Genomic DNA, 17,844 nt, shown 5'->3' with positions numbered 1-17,844 from the left:
TGTTACGTAACTATGTTAGGTAGTAACCTCAGGGCTCATATTGATAGCAGAGATGGTTTGTATGCTCCCTGAAGGGATTTCTCTGAAAATTTTACCTTGAGATTTTTACTTTTAAATAAAGGTGTCTATCTATCTATCTAATCAGGTAAAGAAGCCAGGCCATTTCGTTCACATTCCTTCATCGGCGCTAGCTTCTATTCCTCTCTTGAAACAACATGCTCATAGCTAGTTGATCAGAGTTACTTTAACTTTTTTTTTTTTTTGCATCGCTTCTCATACTGGTTTCACATATTATATATTAGAGAAAAAAGAGTTATTCTGAAAGACATTCAACAAAGAACTCACTCACTAAGAGACAAGTAAAAATCGGATGACGGAAACGATGTTTAATCCGCGATAATTATAAAACAAAAAGAAATCCTATCAGGTCCCACCGAGATTTGAACTCGGATCGCTGGATTCAGAGTCCAGAGTGCTAACCATTACACCATGGGACAGTGTACACACGGAAAAACTAGAAATTATAAGCAAAGTAAAATCAGTGTTTCATTGTTTATAACCATAAAAATGTGTTGGGAATACTCCATTTTTAAACTTATAATACTTAGATCGTGCACAGGTAATTCTAAAAAAAAATAAAAGTAAAAAAAATAACTACACTTTATTTTATTTCTCAGTTAGTACGCGCGCTGTGATTGGTCAACTTAGCGGGCCGTAATCTACTGTACGGCCCGCTAGAATTGAAAGCTGTTTTTTGTTGCCAAAATCGCCAATTGTTCTTAAAATTTTTAGTAGGTAAAAGTTTAAAACTTTCTTTTACTTCTGAAATTGTGTATCAAAACCTACTAACGATCTCAAATTGACTCGCTTAGCTTTAGAGGTGCGTCAGAAATTTAAAACCGTTGTTTGTGAATAGAAATCGTTCCCGAATCCGTCAGAAACCCAGTAGAGATATAATAAATATCTAACCTCGTTTTCTCGGTCCGTACTGTAAGTTACGGATCCTCGTTTTTTCCCCCTTCGATTTACGGCTCGCGCGCTTCGCGCTTGGGCCATAAGTCGATGGGGAAAAAACTCGGTCCGTAACTTACAGTACGGCCCTCAAACTCGGTTAGTAAGAAGTATGTAACTACTGGTACCAAAAAGCAACTGAGAATCTGTAAGCAGAGAAGTTATCTGTGACGAGTTCAACTGTGCAATGTCCAAGATATTCGATAGATCAGAATAACTGTAGACAACGTAACTATGGCGAATCAGTAGCAGTTTTGTTTTCTAAGTGAATCAACTGCTAAGCTACAGTAGCGTTACAAATCTATCTTTTAATTTAAGATGATAATAGAATTGATTAATAGCAAACATTAAAATAATAAATTAAGTTTAATCATTCGTTGCACTCCATCTGATGAAAATAATCCTGTCCTTATATCAGAAACTGGAAAACAAAACGATAAATACACCCAATTACAAAAAAAAAAAAAAAAGATTTGCTGTTCTATGTTGTTTTCACAGTTGTTTTCAACGGCTTCAAGAAGTCAGTTTTTTCTGCTTTTTTCATGCTTAGACACAAAAAGTTAATTGCGTCGGTCGGGAATCGAACCCGTGTCAACTGCTTGGAAGGCAGCTAAGCTTACCACTATACCACCGACACGATGTAAGCAAATATTGAGGAGGGCAATATCTTTTCAAAGGTGAATAAATTTTAAATTGCTGATATTGGAAGGTCACACCAAGATATGAACTCATCATAGAATGCAGGGTCCATGGGTCCCTAGCCCTGTTCACATTAAAAATATAAAGCAGAAGAGTAAAAACAAAACACCGTTGTTTTAAACTTGCTGATATTCATAGATAGCTTTCAGGGGATTGCTAAAAAGATGATAAGTAATACAAAATGGCAATGATGGAATAACTACAATCATGGACAAAAGTCTTGGGACACATTTGCACTTTTGGTGCTTTTGCCCACACGCCAGACGCAAATACTACTTCACCTGCCTAACCTCGCCCCCCATTCCCCATACAATGTTGAAAACTACCACCTGCAATTTCTTCTGATTTTGGGGAGGGGGGACAGTAACGCGTTTTCAAAAGGAAAGCAGCGCTTTTTTCAAACTTCAGTAGTAAAACACAGATAATTCGTTAAATTACATAAGTGTCCCAAGGACTTCTGTCCACGATTGTAGCAACTAGCACTTCAACTGCTGGCAGACAAATGAATAGTTTAAAAAAAACGTTGGAGACAATGACTTGAGGACATGAATTGCTATCAAACAACGTTTCTAGAGCTAGCGTTAAAACTGATTGCCTAAACCATATTTGAATATCTGGTGGTCAGCATAGGCATTAGGAAAAAAAATCCGAGTCAATGAAGGTCAGATTATCTGAAATATTAAAAGCTGGCAGCAGCTTTTTATTCAGTTAAACTTCTTAGTACCCCGGACAAAAATGTTCTGGATCGACATTTTTCGACAGAAAATTTTAAAAAAATGAAACTATAAAATATCGAAAAGAGAGAGAAAAAAAATCACATGTGACCAGGTCCCAAAGAGACTTGAACTCGGATCGCTGGATTCAGAGTCCACAGCGCCAATCATTACAACAATTTGTTAAAAAAGTCTGAAATTACATCAAGTGAATAGTCTTTGATCTGAATTAAAAGCAGCTTCAATAAAACGCTGGTGGATGGTCCACTTTGTCAATGCCATAGTGCAAAACGGGACCTCTATGTTATTTCAATAAAATTTAGTTTTAGGAAAACTTCTGAGGTTTGCTAAGGTTTCGCCATAAATCTGTAGTTTATTATATACAACTGTAAATAATGAATAAACGTTTTTTTCAAATTATATAAGGGTGAACTGCTCTAAACGCTGATTGTGAACGTTAAGGCGTTGAACTTGGTAGGAACAAGTGATGTCTAGTGTCAGCAATTTCCTCTCACTTTGCTTTTACAAAGATCCACGCTAGTCAACTTGCCTCAGTTTCAAATAAACTAGAAACGAACACGCAAGTCAGAGGGTTCTTAACAGAATACTGGTTGTAACAAAAATTATTGTCCACTGAGTTTCGCTTTAAGGAAGAGACAAGAAAATATCAAATTCTTTAGTTTAGTTTCATTGAATGATATAAATTATTATTTCCTAAAATCAAATTACTTGGCAAATTCCTGTAGTTATCGTATGTTAGGTCCCATGGTGTAATGGTTAGCACTCTGGACTTTGAATCCAGCGATCCGAGTTCAAATCTCGGTGGGACCTGATGGGAATACATGTGCGATTCAAATAGTCCGTGTACATTAATTTGGTGCCCCAAATGTAGGACTTTTTATTATTTACTTTTTCTTATTTTGAGTATCGTAACATTACTTGACCAAAACTAAAACAATTACTTAACAATTAGACCGCTAATCCAATCTCAAACCGGAGTAAAACCAAAACTAAAACCAAAGCAATAGCCTGATTACTTTCGACCCTTAAATGGATACCGCTCTGAAGTCACTCCAGTGGTGTTATTGGTAGGAAGACGAACAGAAATAACATTATTTGCCTAAATTTTAACAAGGCCTGTGAAAGAGTGCATTTCCACGGAGTCTTCCATATTTATGAAAATAGCATAGCAATCTTTATGTCAAGAGATGAAAAACTGTAATATGTTAGCGCTACAATGTATGAGACATTTGTGCTCCTCATGTGTAAAGGTCTTACGATATAATGCTCAACACTCTGAACACTGAATCCAGCAATCCCAGTTCAAATCTCGGTGCGGTCTTGATACCAATCCTTCTAATTTATAAATCTTAGGGCTAGTTTTAGTAATCGACCTGCGGTCAGTGCACAAACCGGGACTGCAATCTCAATTTCTTATTTAGCAACGAATATTCGACAGAAATGACACTGCTTAGGTAATATTTTTTAATCTACCTTTAAATAAACCACTTCTTTACTTATTTGTAACACAAACGAATTTCCATTTTTTTTACATTCCTTTTGCTTATGTAGCGAATGTTTTCCCTTTGCGCGCCAGGAAAACAGTCAATTTTGAGAAACATTCATTTCCGCGGCACTGTTGACTCGTTTGCGTTTCGTGTGTACCAAATATAAAGTCAAATTATAAGCTATAGCTTAACTTTCTCTCAACAGGGCTCCAAGTCTGACTCAAACTTTACTACAAAGGCAAGATTAAAATTCTTATTTTAATGTTGAATATTAACTGTACCAGGAGCTATGAGCGTCAGATAACGTTTGTTTGTTTGTTTGTTTGTTTGTTTGTTTGTTTGTTTGTTTGTTTGTTTGTTTGGAAAAAAATGAAAATGGGATAACATGAAAAAAGCCCAACATTCCCGGATTCAGTTTTTACAGTTGTTCCCCCAATCAGACAAAAGAAAAAATTATTGCGTCGGCCGGGAATCGAACCCGGGTTAACTGCTTGGAAGGCAGCTACGCTCACAAATTTATCACCGACGCTTTTGTGTAGGAATGAACTGAAAAAATAAGATCGATTTTCATTCAAACCTGGAAAGAAAAAATGTTCACATGATACATCAGCTCTTATCTGAAATCCCCTTTCAATCAGACTACGGTATCTCCCTGATCCGACCAACGACCCCCTAGTTGTCCTAGTTTCTTTCGTTATGAATTTTCTATTCTCTCCCCCACCTTTCCCCCTTCCCCCCCTTCCCCCCCTTCCCCCCCCGAATAATACGACCTCTCGAAGAAGCGTGATAAGATAAATGAGCCAAGAAAAATAAAGCTCAAACAAGAATTGTAACAACAGTCAAAAAAATGTGTTTTATTTGCGTCGACTGTTACGCGAACAACAGGAGGAATCTATGGGAATTAAATAATGAATTGAATTATACCTATTAAAAGAGATCAGTGTTTGTTTCATACTTAGAACTCGCCCATTTATCACGTCGTTAATGCCACTACAATGTTTTTTTAAGGAAGACTAAAAAATCTGAAGCTATAATATATCGAAATGTAAAAAAATTTTCTCTTGTAACTAGGTCCCACCGAGATTTGAACTCGGATCGCTGGATTCAGAGTCCAGAGGGCTAACCATTACACCATGGGACCCTGCACAGTTTGTGCGATTAAATTTGTTAAAATACAGGAATTTACGTCAAGCAAAGGCAAATCGGGACCAGCATGCTATTTCAGTAGAATTTAGTTTTAAGAAAACTGCTGAGGTTCTGAGGTCTGCTGCGGTGTTCGCCATGAATTTGTAGTTTATAAATAAGCGTTAAAAAAATGAATATATTTTCTGTCAAATTATTTCAAGTTAACTGCTGTAAACGCCGTCTTAAGGTGTTCAACTTGGTAGAAACGAGTGATGTTGAGTTGTCAGCACTTTCCTCTCACTGTGTTACTACAACGAAGCTACCCTCTTCGATAGTCAACTTTCGTTATAAATAAATTATAAACACTGTCAGAGGTTCTTACAAAAATACTTGTTCTGATAAATACTGTTGTTGATTGAAGTTTGTTCTTAATAAGGGACAACATAAGAACATATTCTTCAGTTTAGCTTAATTGAATGGTATAAACTATCTTTTCCTATAAAAAGGTGTACTTTCAAATTAAATTACCTGGCAAATTTCTTCAGTCATTATGTGCAAGGTCCCATGGTGTAATGGTTAGCACTCTGGACTTTGAATCCAGCAATCCAAGTTCAAATCTCGGTGGGACCTAGGGCATACAACTGTGATTCAAACAGTCCGTGTACATTTTGGTGTCCCAAACGCAGGACTATTTATTATTTTTATTAATACATAGAGCCATTTTCAATTGAGTGTCGTAGCTTGACCAAAACCAAACCAATTACTTAACAATTAGACCACTAATCCAATCTCAAACCGAAGTAAAACAAAAACTAAAACCAAAGTAATTACCTGATTACTTTCGACACTTTTAACCGCTCTTAAGTCGCTTGGTTTCAATTGGTACGAAGATGACCAGAAATGATTTTAACTGCCTTAATTTTAACAAGGCCGGTGAAAGAGATCATTTCCATGGAGTCTTCCATATTTATAAAAACAACATAGCAATCTATATATCAAGGGATGAAAAACCGTAAGATGTTAGGGATACAATGTATGAGACATTTTTGTTCCTCATGACTTAAGGTCCTATGATATAATGCTCAACACTCTGAACGCTTAATCCAGCAGTGCCAGTTCCCAAATCTCGCCGCGTTCTTGATACCAATACTTCTAATTTGTAAATCTTAAGGATAGTTTTAGTGATCGACCTGCTGTCAGTACAGGAAACAGGACTACAATCTCACGTTCGTGTTTAGCACCGAAGGTTTGACAGAAATAACACTGCTTAGGTAATATTTTCCAATCTAACCTTAAATAAACCACTCCCTTAACTATTTCTAGCACAAACAAGTTTTGTGGTTTCTTTACATACCTTTTACTTACGTAGCGAATCTTTTCCCTTTGCGCACCAGGAAAACAATCAATTTTCAGAAACACTGATTTCGGCGGGAGTGTTTACTCGTTTGCGTTCTGTATGTACCGAACATAAAATCAAGTCATAAGCTATAGCTTTACTTTCTCTCGGCAGGACTCCAATTCTGACACAAACTTAACTACAAAGGTAGGATGTTGAATACTAACTGTACCAGGAGCTATGAACCTCAGTTAACGTTTGTTTGTTTGTTTGTTTGTTGTTTGTTTTTTCTTGTTTGTTTGTTTGTTTGTTTGTTTGTTTGTTTGTTTGGAAAAAAGTAAAAGTTGGGTAACATGGAAAAAGCCCAACATCTCAGGATTCAGTTTTCACAGTTGTTTCCTCAGTAAGACAGAAGGAAAAAAAATACTGCGTCGGCCGGGAATCGAACCCGGGTCAACTGCTTGGAAGGCAGCTATGTTCACCACTATACCACCGACGCTTTGGTGTAGGAATGAACTGAAAAAAAATATTGATTCTCATTCAAATCTGGGAAGAGCAAATGTTCAAATGGTACATCAGCTCTTATCTGAAATCCCCTTTCAATCAGACTGCCTCCCTGATCCGACCAACGACCCCCGAGTTGTCCTAGTTTCTTTCGTTATCAAATTTCTATTCTCTCCCCCACCTTCCCACCTTCCACACCCCCCCTCCAAATAATACAACCTTTCGAAGAAGCGTGATAAGATGCTTGAGCTAAGAAATATGAAAATCAAACAAGAATTGTAACAACAGTTAACAAAATGTATTTCATTTGCCTTAACTGTTATGCGAACAACAGGAGGAACCTACTGGAATTAAAATATCAATTCAATTATAACTATTAAAAGAGATCAGTGTTTGTTTCATAGTTAGAACTCACCCAGTTATCACGTCGTTAATGCCAATACAATTTTTTTAAGGAAAACTAAAAAATCAGAAACTATAATATATCGAAAAGTGAAAAATTATCTTATTTACCCATGTCCCACCGAGATTTGAACTCAGATCGCTGGATTCAGAGTCCAGAGTGCTAACCATTACACCATGGGACTCTGTACAGTTTGTGAGATTAAATTTGTTATATATAGAAGCAAAGGCAAATCGGGACCGGCATGCTATTTCAATAGAATTTACTTTGAAGAAAACTGCTGAGGTTCTGAGGTCTGCTGCGGTGTTCGCCATGAATTTGTAGTTTTTAAAAAAGCGTTAAAAAAAATGAAAATATATTCCGTCAAATTATTTCACGTTAACTGCTGTCATCGCCGTCGTAAGGTGATGTTGAGGTGTCAGCAGTTTCCTCTCGCTGTGTTACTAAAAAGGAGCTACCTTTTCAGTAGCCAACTTTCGTTATAAATAAATTATAAACACTGTCAGAGGTTCTTACCAAAATACTGGTTCTGATAAAAATTGTTGTTCATTGAATTTTGCTCTTTATTAAATCCATTTTGAAATCACTGGTTATCCTTGCAATCTGATTGGCTCTCAATGGTGCGATATATTCACGAATCGCACTCCTTTTTGCTCCAAATCGCATCTTTTTCTCAGCCAATGAGAATGGGACACTAAAACAAAACAACCAATCAGTTTTCAAGGCTTTTTTAAATAACCAATCACATTGCAGGAAAACGAAAGACAAATAAAGCCGTTGTTTGGCAAATTTGGCAACTTTTGTTGCCAAAACTTCGCTAAGTTTGAAAAATGGATGAATTTAATTACTTACAGTATCTAAATGATGATGACCAGCTCCTCCAGGCTGAAAATCAACTTTTCCGGGAGTCGTTTCCAACTTTCAGTATAGTTTGTGACGATTATTTTGGCCATATTTCTTTACCATCTACTGAAGAAGCTCCGTGTGATCCCGAGTCCAGGAAAACAGGAACAAACGAAGAAAACACAGCAACAAATTCAGAGGCAACTAATGAAGTAGACGTCTCGAGGTTTCCTGTAGTGTCAAGCGATGAAATACAAGAGCTGAAGTCTGTTGCAGTGAATAAAAATACGTCCCGCTCTACAAAACAGTGGATGAACGTGTTCCAAAGCTGGGCAAAGTCCCGCCATCTTGAAAATGTGAGCATCGAAACAATATCGCCGGAAGAATTAGACAAGGTCCTGACGAAGTTCTACGCCGAAGTGAAAAAAAGGGACGGAGATGATTACGAGCCAGAATCACTGAAAATCATGCAAAGTGCGATTGAACGTCATCTAAAGGACAAAAACTATCCACTGAGTATCGTACGATCCAGAGAGTTCCATAAGTCACAAGGACTCCTCAACACGAAGGTACTTTCTCTGCGCCAGCAAGGAAAGGGTAAGAGGCCAAACAAAGCACAGCCACTAACACCAGACGAGGAATCTACCCTGTGGGAGAAAGGTCAGCTGGGGGATTAATATGGAAAGGTACTGACCAATGTGAACTTTAAAAACTTGACTGAACAACTTGGCTTACGCGGTCGTCAGGAACACTACGACGCGTACGTGGAGGACCTTGTGATAAGACAGCAAGAAGATGGCACTGAAGTCGCAGAGTTCTGCGAAGGTCCAACCAAAACACGAAGGGGTGGTCTGTCAATCAGGCGAAGAACTACACCACAGATATGTACAGCACCGACGGCGGAAAAACCGATCCAGTGCGGCTCTTCAAGCTTTGGTTGTCTAAGCGACCCGAGGGAATGAAGGACACAGGGCCTCTCTATCTGAGCATCATACCAGATGTCTGGTGCACCAAAATTCGAATGGGACAAAACACCATCGGCAATATCATGAAATCCATGGCCTCCTGTCTCAAGACAAATAAGAAGTTGACGAACCACAACATGAGGAAAACATTGGTGTCAAAACTAAAGAATTCTGGTCAACCGCGCAATGTCGTCTGCGAAATAACAGGCCATGATCGTGAATCTTCCTTAGACGACTACGATGAAATAAATGAGAACCAAAGGAAAGAACTGTCTCACATAGTCAGTGGATATATTCCGATATAAAGAAGGGCATAACGAAAAAAGTCCAAACGAGGTCTCCAACCAAACCAGTGCAAATGAAGCCTCACATCAAGCACTTGCAGTCCAACGCCAACGAGCACCACTGGCTCCTATTCACCAACAACATGGCCAAATACATCAGGCAATCATGGGCTTCAATCCTGGTTTTCAGCCAACTGGATGGTCCGGATTTCCACCAAGCTTTCCTTCGCAGTTCCAGTACCGCATGACAGCCTTCACTTCTTCTGGCAGCCCCGTTCCATCGCCGAGTTACACGGGTTGCACGTTCAATTTCTACTCCAAAGACGTCAGTGAGAAGTCAGAACCACAGAAGAAACGATTACGAAGGGCTTACATCATTGAGTCGGACGACGAAGATTGAACTTTCAAGTCGACTGTTTTGTTTTGCTAATGACTTGAGCACATTTTAACCGCTTGAGATGGAACGTCTTTTTCCTTCGTTACGCTCGAATGAGTTTTTGACACATTGACATGTAAGTCTTCATCTTTTCAAAATGAGATGTAAACGCGTTTCCGGTTCCGCTTTTACACAAACCGGCTATTGGTTCAATAAATACTGGTACTGGGCTATTAAATTGTGCGATTTCAAAATGGATGTAATAAAGTGGTAATTGAAATTCGGGTCGTACAATTTTGGTCTGAAATCATACTTGTGATTTCAACTCAAACTCGCGTTACGCGCTCGTTCGATTTTGCAATCACGCGCATGATTTCAGACCAAATTGCACTCCACTCAGTTCAATTACCATTATTAATAAGGGATAAGATAAGAACATATTCTTCAGTTTAGCTTAATTGAATGATATAAATTATATTTTCCTATAAAAAGGTGTACTTTCAAATTAAATTACCTGGCAAATTTCTTCAGTTATCGTGTGCAAGGTCACATGGTGTAATGGTTAGCACTCTGGACTTTAAATCCAGCGATCCGAGTTCAAATCTCGGTGGAACCTGATGGGCATACAACTGTGATTCAAACAGTCCGTGTACATTCGTTACACTGCATCTGATAAAAATAATTCTGTCCTTACACCAGAAAATGGAAAACAAAACGATAAATAAACCCGGAAAAACAAGTCTCGCTGCTCTATGCTCTTTACCCAGTTGCTTTCAACAACTTAAAGAGTCAAATGTTTCTGCTTTTGCATGCCAACACGCACACAAAAAATACTTGCGTCTTAAAAACCAAACCCCGTTGCTTTAAACTTACTGATACTCATAGATAGCTTTCAGGGAATCGTAAAACAACAACAACAACAACAATCCCTTATTTACCCACGCAACATTTAGGAGAAATAAAATCTCGTTAAAACATGTGCGTGCTAAAAAGACAATAAGTAATACGAAATAGCGATAACGGCATAGCTAGCAACTAGCACTTCAACTGCTGGCAGACAGATGCATAGTTTAAAAAAAAAACCTTGGAGACAATGACTTGAGGACATGGATGGTTATTAAAACACGTTTCTAGGGCTAGCGTTGAAACTGATTGCCTACACTATATTTGAATTTCTGGTTGACAATAAAGGCAAGAGAAAAAAAATCCGAGTCATTGAAGGTCAGATTTTCTAAAATATTAAAATCTGCAAACACTTTTATATTCTATTCTTCTGCATACCCTTCTTTAACTTCAAAATGAAACTATAAAAGGTCAAAAAGAAAAAAAATATCAAGTAACTAGGTCCCACCGAGTCCAGAGTGCTAATTATTACACAATGGGACCCTGTACAGTTTGTGCGATTAAATCTGAGATTACTTGAGGTGAGTATTCTTTTATCTGAATTTAAAGCAGCTTGAGTAAAAACATCGATGGATGGTCCACTTTGTCAATGCTATAGTGCAAAACGGGGGCTAAGCGCTGGTATAAGGTCTCGGTGGGGTTAGCAAGGGTCACCAATGCTCTCCCCGTAAATGCTGAGAAATGCCTTTCCGTCTAATATAGGCTCTGCCAGCGAAGTCATATGTCGCACGTCCTCGTTTTCGTAGCCCCTGGTAATGCTAGCAGTAGCTAGCAGCTGAGCGACAGTGGCAAAAGGCGAGTGTTCGGCGCCTTCAAATAACCGGAATCTGTGACTAAGGGAAGGAAAACCCCAACAGAAAAACCCTGGCCCTCCAGGTTGGGGGTTGGGCGTGAGGCCAATCACCTCACCCCATAAAAATATTGTGATTATGGAAACTGGAATCTCAATGTATACAGGCTACAATGGGTGTAGTACAACGACATGCCGGACCCCAGACGATGCCTTTATTAGCTGGGTCGACGGAAGTATGACGACTATGGGTGAAAGCCGAAAGGGGGCCCATTCTCCGAACAGCTCGTTGACAAACCCCAAAACTAAAGTAAAGGTGGGATGTTGGAATGTGAGAACTATGTTCTCGGTAGGAAAAACAGCCCAGATCACAGCTGAGATGACTCGTTATGGCATTGGTATATTAGGGATAAGTGAATGCAGGTGGTCGGGATTTGGACGTTTGAAAGCACGAACAGGCGAAACCATCATATACTCAGGCAGGGACGACGATGTACATCAGAGTGGGGTCGCAATAATCATGTCAAAGAAAGTCGCCCAATGCTTAGACAGCTGGAGACCGATAAGTGACCGCATCGTAGAAGTTCGCTTCTTCTCACGCTTCATCAAGACAACAGTCATCCAGGTCTATGCCCCAACCAACGAGGCAGATGATGAGGTGAAGGACGACTTCTATGAACAGTTACAAAAGACCGTGGATGAAGTGCCGAGGCACGACATGCTCTTGGTCATAGGCGACTGGAATGCAAAAGTGGGTGAGCAACAACTTGGAGAGGAAGGCATTGTAGGAAAGTTTGGTATGACAGGGGAGAGGAGCGACAACGGGGAGCGTTTTGTGTCTTTCTGTGCACTGAACAATCTAGCTATTGCTTCGACTATGTTCCCACACAAAGGAATACACAGATACACGTGGACTTCACCAAATGGCCAATATCACAACCAGATCGATCACGTGGCCGTTAGATCCAATTTTAAAAGATCAGTACAGGATGTAAGGGCGTATAGGGGTGCAGACTGTGCAAGTGACCACAACCTTGTGATTGCTAAGACACTGCTTAAGCTAAACAGAACAGGCAGGAGAGCAGTACAAGTCAGAAGATACGAGACCGGTAAGCTGAATGTTCCCGAAATTAGGAAGCAATTTCGGTTGGAACTAAAGAACAGGTTCACCTGTTTACTGCTAGAAGATGATTGTGACATAAATACTGGACAGGAAGAGGAGGGCGAAGTAGCACGTGAGAACGAAGTAGAGAAAAAGTGGAAAAAGATCAAAGACACTTACTGTGAGACGGCCAAGGATGTGCTAGGCTACAGAACAAGGAAGAACAAGAGCTGGATCAGCCCAGAAAGCTGGAAGGGAATTGAAGAAAGGAAACAGCTAAAGCAAAAGTTGACTGGCACAAGGTCGGAACGTCTTAGGGCAAGGCTGCAGCGGGAATACAGGAATAAAGATCTAGAAGTGAAGAAAAGTTTGAGAAAGGATAAGAGAGAGTGGGCTAACAATATAGCACAAGAGGCAGAGGATGCTGCTAAGTGTGGGCAGATGAAAGATGTGTACGATGCTACAAGAAGGCTGTGCTGCGAGCCACCAAAGAAAATTGACATGGTAAGGAACAAGGAAGGCAATTTGTTGACAAAAGAAGAGGAGGTGCAACAAAGATGGAAAGAGCACTTTGCTGAAATACTGAATAGGCCCAACCCAGAACGTGAGGCCGAAGTGATTAGCGACATGGAAGTTATAGAAGAGATACCATCAGGCCCCATAACTAAAGCCGAGATCAGGAGCGCCATCACTAGCATGAAAGCAGGCAAAGCATCTGGCATAGACTGCGTGACAGTTGAACTGCTCAAGGCTGACATTACAACGACAGTCGACGTACTTCACGACCTTTTCCGTGAGATATGGGTCAGTGAGATTGTCCCCGCAGATTGGAGGAAGGGTCTCATTGTCAAGATTGCCAAAAAGGGGGATCTCACCAAGTGTGGAAACTGGCGGGGGATTACTCTGATGTCTGTTGCTGCAAAAGACAAAAGACAAAACTCCTTAGACTGAACACGACCAGCAATGAGAATGTTCAGGTTGACGAACACGATATTGAAGATGTAGAGAGTTTTGTGTCCTTGGGTGCACACATCAGCAAGTCAGGTGGCACAGAAGAAGACATCAAAGCAAGGCTAGGGAAAGCAAGGGCTGCATATAGTAAGTTAGATAAGATCTGGAAGAACAGTCAATTTACCTACAAGACTAAGACCAAAATCTTCAAAGCTAATGTCATCTCGGTGTTGCTGTATGGTTGTGAATGCTGGCGAATGACCAAAACAGATGAGAAAAAACTGGATGCGTTCTTACACAAGAGCCTTCGTCGGATATTAAAGATCTACTGGCCAATGCGGATAACAAACGAGGAGATTAGAGCAAGAGCAGGAATGGAGACAATAAGCAAGCAAGTGGCAAGGAGGAGATGGACGTGGCTGGGTCACGTCCTCAGAATGGATCACCACTCACATCCACGAATTGCTCTCACATGGGTACCTGAAGGCAAACGGAAACGGGGTCGACCGCGCGAGACTTGGAGAAGGACTGTAGAAAGGGAGCTGGAAAAGGAAGGTTTAAGAACATGGGCAGCAGCAGCATCGGCTGCGGAGGACAGAACAGCCTGGAGGCAGGGAGCTTACGGCCCAATTCTCCACTTGGAGAACGGATAAATGATGATGATGATAGTGCAAAACGGGATCGCCATGTTATTTCAATAAAATTTAGTTTTATGAGAACTTCTGAGGTTTCCTGAGGTTTCGCCATTGCAAAAAGATAAAAATTGCATAACATAAAAAACCCAACATCTCAGGATTTAGTTTTCCCAGTTCTTCCCTCAATCAGACAAAAGAAAAAAAAACTGCGTCGGCCGGGAATCGAACCTGGGTCAAATGCTTGGAAGGCAGCTATGCTCACCACTATACCACCGACGCGATGTTAGCAAACAATGAGGGAAGCAAGTAAATATTGTTTTTTCATTAGTACATAAATTTTATATTTTTATCATCAAAAGTCAGTCTCGTTCCCAGGGTTTTCAATCTTCGCTTTTGCGGTAAAAAGTTGTACTAACGTAACTCTAGTCTTAAGAACATCCGTGGAGAACATGCATGTATTATAAATTTCAGCATGCACTGATTTCATTGAATAGAAGTCGTTTTTAAGATGGAAATCTGATACATGGTTTTTTTTCTGTTAAAAACTGGTATCTTTAGTTCTCTCTTGGTTCCTGCAAGAAAAATTGTTGAGAATGTTGCGCTAAAATATAAAAAGCATTAGAAGGTCCAACCAAGATATGAACCCGGAATGCAGGATTCAGAGTCCAGATTTCAAAAAGGATCCATGGGAACCTGTTCACATTATAAATGCAAAAACAGGAAGTGTAGAAACAAAACACCTTTGTTTTAAACTTAGGGAACACATGAATCATGTCAAACTCCTTTTTCTTTCTACTACTTTCTTCTGAAAATCCCTCCTTAAATAGGCCATATTCGTATTCTCGGTATTGGACTGGAACTAGCTTGCAACTGAGGCTAATGTGGGGAGCCTTTTCAAATACAAATGAAATAAATCGCTTTTTAGTGATATTCCCCCGCATGAACCTCCATTGCAAGCTAGTTCCAGTCCAATACCGAGAATACGAATATGGCCTATTTCTAGGACTTCTAAATGAAACTATAATATATCGAAAAGAAAAAAATGTCCTACGTAACCAGGTCCCACCGAGATTTGAACTCGGATCGCTGGATTCAGAGTCCAGAGTGCTAACCATTACACCATGGGACCCTGTACAGATTGAGAATTAAATTTGTTTAAAAAATCGGAGATTACGTCAAGTGAGTATTCTTTGATCTGAATTAAAAGAAGCTTCATTTCAGTCTCAGTGTTAAAAACGCAAACCGGGACCGGCATGCTCTTTCAATTGAATTTGGTTTTGTTTTTAACCACTCCCTTGTCTTTTTAAGCTTGATTAGTATTTTTTATTACATGGCTAGCTCCGTGAGCAGGCAAGATGAATCAAATCCTGCGCTTTGATTGGCTACCCGAGCGGGCAAGATGGAGCTATCTTGCCCGCTCGGGACTACCCGCCCTGTCCCGCAAGAAAAATTTCCCTCAAAGCCACGTAATAAATCCTTTACTGACCAAGCTTGTTCGCTCAAGATGGCTGGATATTGGCGTCGTTGTTTTTTTGCATGTTTAAGGACCTCGACTCCGTCTCGGTCCATAAACACGCAAAAAAAGATCTTGGCCAATATCCAGCCATCTTGACCGAACAAGCTTGGTCAATAACCCATAAATACTTGTTGTTTGTCTGGCGTTGCGAACAGTTACTGTAAAAGTGTATTTGTTTTGACCGGACCTTCACCGTATAAGTAAACCTGTATTTAGTTTCATGAATCGTCTTATACACGGTCCCATGCTGTAATGGTTAGCCCTCTGGACTCTGAATCCACCGATCGGAGTTCAAATCTCGGTGGGACCTGACGTTTCATTTTCAGAGTATATATTTACTTTAATTTTAGGCCATCATGGTCGTGTTGTATAAAGCGCGAAATTTTCTGCTTTTTAAATATGACCGTAGCATAAGAGAGTGTACAAAATGTTAATCCTAAATAGCAAGGAAAAAATTTCTTTTTCTATGAGGTGTTATCGAACACAACTACTTTCAGTTCAACCAAAACCGGAAGAGATTTCTTATGATTTAAATTAATTTATATTTACTCAAAAAAGTTGCGTCGGCCATAGTCAGCAGTTGTCACTCAATAATCAACTTGAGAATATCTGCCAAGTTTGGTGGTTAACCGATGGTAATTGATGAGGTTATAAACAGTTTAATGTACCAGCCTCGTTTTAATGTTGACTCATATACGTCCGATTTTCAGCCCTCCTTAAAACCCGTCCTAGCAAGTTGCAGAGTTACCACCAAAACTTTTCATGTTTACTAGACCCTAATGAACACTTTTAGACTGGTGGCTTGCTTTCAGCACGAAATTCCCACGGGACTTAATTTCACGACATTTGCTCCCAGACTATCTTGTTTGATTTTCATTTTTCTTGTGTCGTGTATCTTATCAGACTTCTTAGAGAGGTCGTGTTACTCGGGGAAGAAGGGGGGAGAGAATAGAAAATTCATAACCAAAGGATCTAGGACAACTAGGGGGTCGTTGGTCGGATCCATCCATCCATCCATCCAGCCAGCCAGCCAGCCAGCCAGCCAGCCAGCCATCTATCTATCTATCTATCTAGCCAGGTAAAGAAGCCAGGCCATTTCGTTCACATTCCTTCATCAGTGCTAGCTTCTATTCCTCTCTTGGATTTCCTCTCTTCTTCACCCTCTCTTTAGCTTACTTTTTTTTTTTTTTGCATCGCTTCTCATACTGGTTTCATATATCATATATTAGAGAAGAACAGAGTTATTCTGAAAGACATTCGACAAAGAACTCACTCACTAAGAGACAAATCAAAATCAGATGACGGAAACGATGTTTAATCCGCGATAATTATAAAACAAAAAGAAATCCTGACAGGTCCCACCGAGATTTGAACTCGGATCGCTGGATTCAGAGTCCAGAGTGCTAACCATTACACCACGGGACCGTGTACATAGAAAAGACGGAAAAAATAGAAATTATAAACGAAGTAAAAGCAGTGTTTCCTTGTTCATAAACATAAAAGTGTGTTGTAAATACTCCATTTCCAAACATACGATACTCAAACACTGTAAAGGTAATCCTTAAAAAAAAAAGGAAAACGCTCAAAAGCTGTGACAAAAAAAATAATGCTACATAATAATAACTAATGGTATCAAAAAGCAAAAAATTGTAAACAAAGAGGTCATCTACTTCTGTGACGAGCTCAGCTTTGTAATGTCCAAGACAGTTCGGTAGATCATAATAATTGAAGACAACGTAACTATGGCGAATCCGTAGCAGTCTTTTTCAGTGGATCATCTGCCCAGTTGCAGTAGCGTTACAAATCAATCGTTCATTTTAATATAATGATAGAACTAATTAAGAGCAATTATTAAAACAGTGAATTTTATTCATTTTTGTAGCGCATCTGATGAAAATAATTCCTCCTTATATCGGAAACTGGAAAACAAAACATTCAATGTGCTTCTGATGATACATGCTAACAACCCAACCTTGCATGCTTTTATATTGTCTTTTCACAGTTGCATTTTTAATCTGCTTTACCAGAAACTCTAAAACTAATTGCGTCGACCGGGAATCGAACCCGGGTCAGCTGCTTGGAAGGCAGCTATGCTCACCACTATACCACCGACGCTTTGATGAAGAATTGTAATCTAAAAAGAAACTGATTTATTTATAATGAAACCTGCATTGTCAGAC

General features: G+C 39.6%; 10 non-coding genes and 1 pseudogene across 10 annotated transcripts; 3 read left to right on the top strand and 8 right to left on the bottom strand.

The window, feature by feature from the left end:
• Positions 1–425: 425 nt before the first annotated feature.
• Positions 426–497, bottom strand: Trnaq-cug (transfer RNA glutamine (anticodon CUG)). Its single transcript has one exon. It is a non-coding gene; the product is annotated as a tRNA-Gln (tRNA).
• A 2,685-nt stretch (positions 498–3,182) lies between these two features.
• Trnaq-uug (transfer RNA glutamine (anticodon UUG)) lies at positions 3,183–3,254 on the top strand. Its single transcript has one exon. It is a non-coding gene; the product is annotated as a tRNA-Gln (tRNA).
• A 1,746-nt stretch (positions 3,255–5,000) lies between these two features.
• On the bottom strand, positions 5,001–5,072 carry Trnaq-cug (transfer RNA glutamine (anticodon CUG)). The gene has a single exon. It is a non-coding gene; the product is annotated as a tRNA-Gln (tRNA).
• Positions 5,073–5,614: 542 nt separating this feature from the next.
• On the top strand, positions 5,615–5,686 carry Trnaq-uug (transfer RNA glutamine (anticodon UUG)). Its single transcript has one exon. It is a non-coding gene; the product is annotated as a tRNA-Gln (tRNA).
• A 1,133-nt stretch (positions 5,687–6,819) lies between these two features.
• On the bottom strand, positions 6,820–6,891 carry Trnag-ucc (transfer RNA glycine (anticodon UCC)). Its single transcript has one exon. It is a non-coding gene; the product is annotated as a tRNA-Gly (tRNA).
• A 520-nt stretch (positions 6,892–7,411) lies between these two features.
• Positions 7,412–7,483, bottom strand: Trnaq-cug (transfer RNA glutamine (anticodon CUG)). Its single transcript has one exon. It is a non-coding gene; the product is annotated as a tRNA-Gln (tRNA).
• A 759-nt stretch (positions 7,484–8,242) lies between these two features.
• Positions 8,243–9,791, top strand: LOC149118582 (uncharacterized protein KIAA1958-like; annotated as a pseudogene).
• Positions 9,792–14,355: 4,564 nt separating this feature from the next.
• Positions 14,356–14,427, bottom strand: Trnag-ucc (transfer RNA glycine (anticodon UCC)). The gene has a single exon. It is a non-coding gene; the product is annotated as a tRNA-Gly (tRNA).
• A 778-nt stretch (positions 14,428–15,205) lies between these two features.
• On the bottom strand, positions 15,206–15,277 carry Trnaq-cug (transfer RNA glutamine (anticodon CUG)). The gene has a single exon. It is a non-coding gene; the product is annotated as a tRNA-Gln (tRNA).
• A 1,740-nt stretch (positions 15,278–17,017) lies between these two features.
• Positions 17,018–17,089, bottom strand: Trnaq-cug (transfer RNA glutamine (anticodon CUG)). Its single transcript has one exon. It is a non-coding gene; the product is annotated as a tRNA-Gln (tRNA).
• Positions 17,090–17,707: 618 nt separating this feature from the next.
• On the bottom strand, positions 17,708–17,779 carry Trnag-ucc (transfer RNA glycine (anticodon UCC)). Its single transcript has one exon. It is a non-coding gene; the product is annotated as a tRNA-Gly (tRNA).
• Between the last annotated feature and the right edge of the window lie 65 nt (positions 17,780–17,844).

This window comes from Orbicella faveolata, unplaced genomic scaffold (genome assembly GCF_042242905.1).
Source record: "Orbicella faveolata isolate gen_17 unplaced genomic scaffold, um_ofav_v1 contig_1, whole genome shotgun sequence".
Taxonomy (NCBI): Eukaryota; Metazoa; Cnidaria; class Anthozoa; order Scleractinia; family Merulinidae; genus Orbicella; species Orbicella faveolata.
This window is presented reverse-complemented; position numbering and strand designations above follow the sequence as displayed.